The sequence below is a fragment of the Gadus chalcogrammus genome, chromosome 1 (genome assembly GCF_026213295.1).
Source record: "Gadus chalcogrammus isolate NIFS_2021 chromosome 1, NIFS_Gcha_1.0, whole genome shotgun sequence".
In the NCBI taxonomy this organism is placed as follows: Eukaryota; Metazoa; Chordata; class Actinopteri; order Gadiformes; family Gadidae; genus Gadus; species Gadus chalcogrammus.
In genome coordinates this window covers 742,218-750,372 of record NC_079412.1, presented here as the reverse complement: position 1 = coordinate 750,372, position 8,155 = coordinate 742,218, and the positions used below count along the sequence as shown (strand labels likewise).

The 8,155-nt window shown below is 44.2% G+C and overlaps 10 non-coding genes across 10 annotated transcripts; all 10 read left to right on the top strand.

Annotated features, from left to right (window-relative positions):
- Window positions 1–880: 880 nt before the first annotated feature.
- trnaa-cgc (transfer RNA alanine (anticodon CGC)) lies at window positions 881–952 on the top strand. The gene has a single exon. It is a non-coding gene; the product is annotated as a tRNA-Ala (tRNA).
- A 598-nt stretch (window positions 953–1,550) lies between these two features.
- Window positions 1,551–1,624, top strand: trnat-ugu (transfer RNA threonine (anticodon UGU)). Its single transcript has one exon. It is a non-coding gene; the product is annotated as a tRNA-Thr (tRNA).
- A 480-nt stretch (window positions 1,625–2,104) lies between these two features.
- trnas-aga (transfer RNA serine (anticodon AGA)) lies at window positions 2,105–2,186 on the top strand. Its single transcript has one exon. It is a non-coding gene; the product is annotated as a tRNA-Ser (tRNA).
- A 1,281-nt stretch (window positions 2,187–3,467) lies between these two features.
- Window positions 3,468–3,539, top strand: trnaa-cgc (transfer RNA alanine (anticodon CGC)). Its single transcript has one exon. It is a non-coding gene; the product is annotated as a tRNA-Ala (tRNA).
- Window positions 3,540–4,137: 598 nt separating this feature from the next.
- On the top strand, window positions 4,138–4,211 carry trnat-ugu (transfer RNA threonine (anticodon UGU)). The gene has a single exon. It is a non-coding gene; the product is annotated as a tRNA-Thr (tRNA).
- Window positions 4,212–4,692: 481 nt separating this feature from the next.
- Window positions 4,693–4,774, top strand: trnas-aga (transfer RNA serine (anticodon AGA)). The gene has a single exon. It is a non-coding gene; the product is annotated as a tRNA-Ser (tRNA).
- Window positions 4,775–6,050: 1,276 nt separating this feature from the next.
- trnaa-cgc (transfer RNA alanine (anticodon CGC)) lies at window positions 6,051–6,122 on the top strand. Its single transcript has one exon. It is a non-coding gene; the product is annotated as a tRNA-Ala (tRNA).
- A 598-nt stretch (window positions 6,123–6,720) lies between these two features.
- On the top strand, window positions 6,721–6,794 carry trnat-ugu (transfer RNA threonine (anticodon UGU)). The gene has a single exon. It is a non-coding gene; the product is annotated as a tRNA-Thr (tRNA).
- A 482-nt stretch (window positions 6,795–7,276) lies between these two features.
- Window positions 7,277–7,358, top strand: trnas-aga (transfer RNA serine (anticodon AGA)). The gene has a single exon. It is a non-coding gene; the product is annotated as a tRNA-Ser (tRNA).
- A 316-nt stretch (window positions 7,359–7,674) lies between these two features.
- trnaa-ugc (transfer RNA alanine (anticodon UGC)) lies at window positions 7,675–7,746 on the top strand. Its single transcript has one exon. It is a non-coding gene; the product is annotated as a tRNA-Ala (tRNA).
- Window positions 7,747–8,155: the final 409 nt, after the last annotated feature.

Sequence of the window (8,155 nt, the reverse complement as noted above, 5' to 3'; positions counted from 1 at the left end):
ACCTTCGCTGCCACCCATGTGGCTGCGCACCCGACCCCAACGGGTCTTCCCACAGGTGGTGGGCCCATGAGATGAAGAGAGGGGGGGTGCCACGTAGTTTGTTCGGGCTGTGCCCGACCGGGCTCCGTGGCAAACCCGGCCACCAGGCGCTCGCCATCGAGCCCTCCGTCTGGGCCTAGCTCCAGACGGGGGCCCCGGGCTTCCTCCGGGCCGGGTCACATCTCCTCTTTTTTCGATATTCATTGAGGATTTTTGAACCATTCTTAGTCTGGCCCTCGCCTGAGACCACTCTGCCATGAGAGACCCTACCAGGAGCACAAGGCTCCAGACAACACAGCCCTCAGGTTCACAGGGACACGCAAACCTCTCCACCACGATAAGGTGACGGTTCCAGGAGAGGAGAGGTGCTGTGGCTTGGACTGTCATAGTGACTGTCTAGTTCACATGTATCGGTTGCCACATGTACAATTGAAGTAATCTGTTTTCGGCTCATCTGTAAAGCTTCTCATGTAGGAGTGCTGAGGTCCGATCACTAAGATGTGATCAAAGCAAGCTGTGGTCAAGGGTGTAGGACTATTTCACAATTTGATCACACAGCCTCAAGCGTTGCAGTCTGTTACTGTTCGAACAACTGATAGACTTGAGGTCGATAAGCACCATTGTCCTGGCCAAGCGGTTAAGCTGATGCACTAGAAATCCATTGGATACCCCGCTCCATGATTGAAATCTGCCACACCAGTTTTCCAACTCTGCTTTTAGCAGGCAGGCCAAATATCTTCATCTCTTAGGATGGTCTAGTGCAAGTCAACCTATTGATTGGCTGTATCATTAAGCATAGCTTCAGGTATTGACAGTAGAGATGTACTATTTATTACATAATGGGGATGTAGCTCAGTGGTAGAGCGCATGCTTCGCATGTATGTGGTCCCGGGTTCAATCCCCGGCATCTCCAAATTGTAGTGAAGGTGACGGGTGAATTATAAATGAATCCCTTTTATAAGGTAGAAGTCAAAAATGATCCGATCACGAAACATTGCTGAATGTTACTGTGTGATGAATTTTTAAACAAAATGAGGTCACGCAATGCTTTACATACCAAAAATGTTGCAGAATGCTAATGTTTGAACAAGATAGAGAATTGAAACGTCGATACTGTGTGGTTACGGTGATGGACTAGAAATCCATTGGGGTCTCCCCGCGCAGGTTCGAATCCTGCCGTCAACGGTACAGGTTAATCAGTGTATGTTTAAGGGGCTGTTTAAAGGATCAACAGAAATATGTCATGGTACTGCAGACCTCTTTCGTTGTCTTCCCAATCAATTGCTGAAGCATTACTCCTGAACTGAGAGGGGTGCTGTGGCTTGGACTGTCATAGTGACTGTCTAGTTCACAGAAGAGGCAGTGTTCTAATCACATCAGTAAGTTGTATAATGTAAGTAACCTACTCAATTGGAATTCCTTTAGCCGCCAGTTCTGATAGCTTAACACATGATCGGGTCACGCTACATGAGACCTTTTTCATTGGTGTCTCAAGTAAACATTACCATAGGGGTGCTGTGGCTTAGCTGGTGAAAGCGCCTGTCTTGTAAACAGGAGACCCTGGGTTCAACTCCCAGCAGTACCTACACTTTTTGCAACAGCATCATCTGGTGTAGATGTGATAAAAGTGTTTCTTGCAGTTAAAAAAAACGGAATTGTCCTAACTGGCAATCTTGCTTGTGGTTGTAAGCTTGCAATCCATCAATGCAATAGACTTTCCATCAATGAAAACAGCGGCAGGCAAGCTAAATTCTCTATAAAATGTATGATACCCTAGTGCCAACTAATGACCTATTTGTCCCTTCTATCGTTAAGCAAAGCTTCAGGAATCGGTTTTACAGATGTACAATTGAAGTAACACAGGGGACTTCTCTCAACGGCAAAGCGTATGCTTCTCATGTAGAAGGCCTGAGGTTCAATGCCTGCCGTCTCCAAGATGTGATCAAAGCTAGCTTCAGTCAATTTGAAGATTATTTCAAATTAGATCAAGCAAGGCTTAACCTACCCTAAGTGTTCCAGACTCTTCCTGTTCCAAAAAGCCAGAGAATTGGATCTATATAAGTGTGTTGTCGTGGCCGAGTGGTTAAGGCGATGGACTAGAAATCTATTGGGGTCTCCCCGCGCAGGTTCGAATCCTGCCGACAACGGTTCTTTCTGATTACGAATTTTCATTCCCTTGGTCAGCCAACACATACACATATTACGGTGAGACTGCATGAAATCAGTGCAAATATGTTCATCTAAGCATGTAGAAGGTGACATATTTAAAACCTGGTATTATCTGGACAGGCTCTTAGCATTCGATGTTTTTTGACAACATGTTCTCCAAACATAAAATGTAAATATTTCAAGGTCTGATAGATCTGAAGACTAGTGTTGTCAGGTCCAAGTGCTGAATCCCAAGTGCTGAAGCCGGTTTAAAATGTACATACTCTAGCAGTAAGGGGATGTAGCTCAGTGGTAGTGCGTATGCTTTGCATGTATGAGGCCCCGGGTTCAATCACCGGCATCGCCATTTGATTGCCCTAGAAAAGTCAGGTGAGTGCTATATTGATCAAATGAGGTCACGCAATGCTTAACCTACCAAAGATGTTGCCGAATGCTATTGTTCGAAACAAGTGAGAGAATTGAAACTGTGTTGTCGTCAACGATACAGGTTAATCAGTGCGTGCGATTTCAAAAGCGCACGCTTTTGTGTGCTTGTGCGCTCAAAAGCTAGTGTGCGCTAGTGTGCGCTTGTGCGCTCAAAAGCTAGTGTGCGCTCAAAAGCTAGTGCCGGTCAACACATTGATATGAGTACGGTACGTTTATGCATTAAGTGTTGACAGCCACCGAAGAGAAAAACATTGTTGCGTCACGACGAAGATTCAGGCCTGCCGACAAGCGTTGGCCAGTTCTGCTATCTGTACGCAGACTACTTCTCTAAGAAATGTATGATACCGTACTGCCAGTCAATAACCGATTTCCCCTCTTGTATCGTTAAGCAAACTTTCAAGTATCGGTTGCCACATGTACAATTGAAGTAATCTGTTTTCGGCTCATCTGTAAAGCTTCTCATGTAGGAGTGCTGAGGTCCGATCACTAAGATGTGATCAAAGCAAGCTGTGGTCAAGGGTGTAGGACTATTTCACAATTTGATCACACAGCCTCAAGCGTTGCAGTCTGTTACTGTTCGAACAACTGATAGACTTGAGGTCGATAAGCACCATTGTCCTGGCCAAGCGGTTAAGCTGATGCACTAGAAATCCATTGGATACCCCGCTCCATGATTGAAATCTGCCACACCAGTTTTCCACCTCTGCTTTAGCAGGCAGGCCAAATATCTTCATCTCTTAGGATGGTCTAGTGCAAGTCAACCTATTGATTGGCTGTATCATTAAGCATAGCTTCAGGTATTGACAGTAGAGATGTACTATTTATTACATAATGGGGATGTAGCTCAGTGGTAGAGCGCATGCTTCGCATGTATGAGGTCCCGGGTTCAATCCCCGGCATCTCCAAATTGTAGTGAAGGTGACGGGTGAATTATAAATGAATCCCTTTTATAAGGTAGAAGTCAAAAATGATCCGATCACGAAACATTGGTGAATGTTACTGTGTGATGAATTTTTAAACAAAATGAGGTCACGCAATGCTTTACATACCAAAAATGTTGCAGAATGCTAATGTTTGAACAAGATAGAGAATTGAAACGTCGATACTGTGTGGTTACGGTGATGGACTAGAAATCCATTGGGGTCTCCCCGCGAAGGTTCGAATCCTGCCGTCAACGGTACAGGTTAATCAGTGTATGTTTAAGGGGCTGTTTAAAGGATCAACAGAAATATGTCATGGTACTGCAGACCTCTTTCGTTGTCTTCCCAATCAATTGCTGAAGCATTACTCCTGAACTGAGAGGGGTGCTGTGGCTTGGACTGTCATAGTGACTGTCTAGTTCACAGAAGAGGCAGTGTTCTAATCACATCAGTAAGTTGTATAATGTAAGTAACCTACTCAATTGGAATTCCTTTAGCCGCCAGTTCTGATAGCTTAACACATGATCGGGTCACGCTACATGAGACCTTTTTCATTGGTGTCTCAAGTAAACATTACCATAGGGGTGCTGTGGCTTAGCTGGTGAAAGCGTCTGTCTTGTAAACAGGAGACCCTGGGTTCAACTCCCAGCAGTACCTACACTTTTTGCAACAGCATCATCTGGTGTAGATGTGATAAAAGTGTTTCTTGCAGTTAAAAAAAACGGAATTGTCCTAACTGGCAATCTTGCTTGTGGTTGTAAGCTTGCAATCCATCAATGCAATAGACTTTCCATCAATGAAAACAGCGGCAGGCAAGCTAAATTCTCTATAAAATGTATGATACCCTAGTGCCAACTAATGACCTATTTGTCCCTTCTATCGTTAAGCAAAGCTTCAGGAATCGGTTTTTACAGATGTACAATTGAAGTAACACAGGGGACTTCTCTCAACGGCAAAGCGTATGCTTCTCATGTAGAAGGCCTGAGGTTCAATGCCTGCCGTCTCCAAGATGTGATCAAAGCTAGCTTCAGTCAATTGAAGATTATTTCAAAATTAGATCAAGCAAGGCTTAACCTACCCTAAGTGTTCCAGACTCTTCCTGTTCCAAAAAGCCAGAGAATTGGATCTATACAAGTGTGTTGTCGTGGCCGAGTGGTTAAGGCGATGGACTAGAAATCCATTGGGGTCTCCCCGCGGAGGTTCGAATCCTGCCGACAACGGTCCTTTCTGATTACGAATTTTCATTCCCTTGGTCAGCCAACACATATTACGGTGAGACTGCATGAAATCAGTGCAAATATGTTAATCTAAGCATGTAGAAGGTGACATATTTAAAACCTGCTATTATCTGGACAGGCTCTTAGCATTCGATGTTTTTTGACAACATGTTCTCCAAACATAAAATGTAAATATTTCAAGGTCTGATAGATCTGAAGACTAGTGTTGTCAGGTCCAAGTGCTGAATCCCAAGTGCTGAAGCCGGTTTAAAATGTACATACTCTAGCAGTAAGGGGTTGTAGCTCAGTGGTAGTGCGTATGCTTTGCATGTATGAGGCCCCGGGTTCAATCACCGGCATCGCCATTTGATTGCCCTAGAAAAGTCAGGTGAGTGCTATATTGATCAAATGAGGTCACGCAATGCTTAACCTACCAAAGATGTTGCCGAATGCTATTGTTCGAAACAAGTGAGAGAATTGAAACTGTGTTGTCGTCAACGATACAGGTTAATCAGTGCGTGCGATTTCAAAAGCGCACGCTTTTGTGTGCTTGTGCGCTCAAAAGCTAGTGTGCGCTTGTGTGCGCTTGTGCGCTCAAAAGCTAGTGTGCGCTCAAAAGCTAGTGCCGGTCAACACATTGATATGAGTACGGTACGTTTATGCATTAAGTGTTGACAGCCACCGAAGAGAAAAACATTGTTGCGTCACGACGAAGATTCAGGCCTGCCGACAAGCGTTGGCCAGTTCTGCTATCTGTACGCAGACTACTTCTCTAAGAAATGTATGATACCGTACTGCCAGTCAATAACCGATTTCCCCTCTTGTATCGTTAAGCAAACTTTCATGTATCGGTTGCCACATGTACAATTGAAGTAATCTGTTTTCGGCTCATCTGTAAAGCTTCTCATGTAGGAGTGCTGAGGTCCGATCACTAAGATGTGATCAAAGCAAGCTGTGGTCAAGGGTGTAGGACTATTTCACAATTTGATCACACAGCCTCAAGCGTTGCAGTCTGTTACTGTTCGAACAACTGATAGACTTGAGGTCGATAAGCACCATTGTCCTGGCCAAGCGGTTAAGCTGATGCACTAGAAATCCATTGGATACCCCGCTCCATGATTGAAATCTGCCACACCAGTTTTCCACCTCTGCTTTTAGCAGGCAGGCCAAATATCTTCATCTCTTAGGATGGTCTAGTGCAAGTCAACCTATTGATTGGCTGTATCATTAAGCAAAGCTTCAGGTATTTACAGTAGAGATGTACTATTTAATACATTAAGGGGATGTAGCTCAGTGGTAGAGCGCATGCTTCGCATGTATGAGGTCCCGGGTTCAATCCCCGGCATCTCCAAATTGTAGTGAAGGTGACGGGTGAATTATGAATGAATCCCTTTTATAAGGTAGAAGTCAAAAATGATCCGATCACGAAACATTGCTGAATGTTACTGTGTAATGAATTTTTAAACAAAATGAGGTCACGCAATGCTTTACATACCAAAAATGTTGCAGAATGCTAATGTTTGAACAAGATAGAGAATTGAAACGTCGAAACTGTGTGGTTACGGTGATGGACTAGAAATCCAATGGGGTCTCCCCGCGCAGGTTCGAATCCTGCCGTCAACGGTACAGGTTAATCAGTGTATGTTTAAGGGGCTGTTTAAAGGATCAACAGAAATATGTCATGGTACTGCAGACCTCTTTCGTTGTCTTCCCAATCAATTGCTGAAGCATTACTCCTGAACTGAGAGGGGTGCTGTGGCTTGGACTGTCATAGTGACTGTCTAGTTCACAGAAGAGGCAGTGTTCTAATCACATCAGTAAGTTGTATAATGTAAGTAACCTACTCAATTGGAATTCCTTTAGCCGCCAGTTCTGATAGCTTAACACATGATCGGGTCACGCTACATGAGACCTTTTTCATTGGTGTCTCAAGTAAACATTACCATAGGGGTGCTGTGGCTTAGCTGGTGAAAGCGCCTGTCTTGTAAACAGGCGACCCTGGGTTCAACTCCCAGCAGTACCTACACTTTTTGCAACAGCATCAACTGGTGTAGATGTGATAAAAGTGTTTCTTGCAGTTAAAAAAAAACGGAATTGTCCTAACTGGCAATCTTGCTTGTGGTTGTAAGCTTGCAATCCATCAATGCAATAGACTTTCCATCAATGAAAACAGCGGCAGGCAAGCTAAATTCTCTATAAAATGTATGATACCCTAGTGCCAACTAATGACCTATTTGTCCCTTCTATCGTTAAGCAAAGCTTCAGGAATCGGTTTTACAGATGTACAATTGAAGTAACACAGGGGACTTCTCTCAACGGCAAAGCGTATGCTTCTCATGTAGAAGACCTGAGGTTCAATGCCTGCCGTCTCCAAGATGTGATCAAAGCTAGCTTCAGTCAATTTGAAGATTATTTCAAAATTAGATCAAGCAAGGCTTAACCTACCCCAAGTGTTCCAGACTCTTCCTGTTCCAAAAAGCCAGAGACTTGGATCTATACAAGTGTGTTGTCGTGGCCGAGTGGTTAAGGCGATGGACTAGAAATCCATTGGGGTCTCCCGGCGCAGGTTCGAATCCTGCCGACAATGGTTCTTTCTGATTACGAATTTTCATTCCCTTGGTCAGCCAACACATACACATATTACGGTGAGACTGCATGAAATCAGTGCAAATATGTTAATCTAAGCATGTAGAAGGTGACATATTTAAAACCTGGCATTATCTGGACAGGCTCTTAGCATTCGATGTTTTTTGACAACATGTTCTCCAAACATAAAATGTAAATATTTCAAGGTCTGATAGATCGAAGACTAGTGTTGTCAGGTCCAAGTGCTGAATGCCATGTACGAGAAAACCCTTGGTGTGTTCCGAAGCCGGTTTAAAATGTACATACACTAGCAGTAAGGGGATGTAGCTCAGTGGTAGTGCGCATGCTTTGCATGTATGAGGCCCCGGGTTCAATCCCCGGCATCTCCATTTGATTGCCCTAGAAAAGTCAGGTGAGTGCTATATTGATCAAATGAGGTCACGCAATGCTTAACCTACCAAAGATGTTGCCGAATGCTTTTGTTCGAAACAAGTGAGAGAATTGAAACTGTGTTGTCGTCAACGATACAGGTTAATCAGTGCGTGCGATTTCAAAAGCGCACGCTTTTGTGCGCTTGTGCGCTCAAAAGCTAGTGTGCGCTCAAAAGCTAGTGCCGGTCAACACATTGATATGAGTACGGTACGTTTATGCATTAAGTGTTGACAGCCACCGAAGAGAAAAACATTGTTGCGTCACGACGAAGATTCAGGCCTGCCGACAAGCGTTGGCCAGTTCTGCTATCTGTACGCAGACTACTTCTCTAAGAAATGTATGATACCGTACTGCCAGTCAATAACC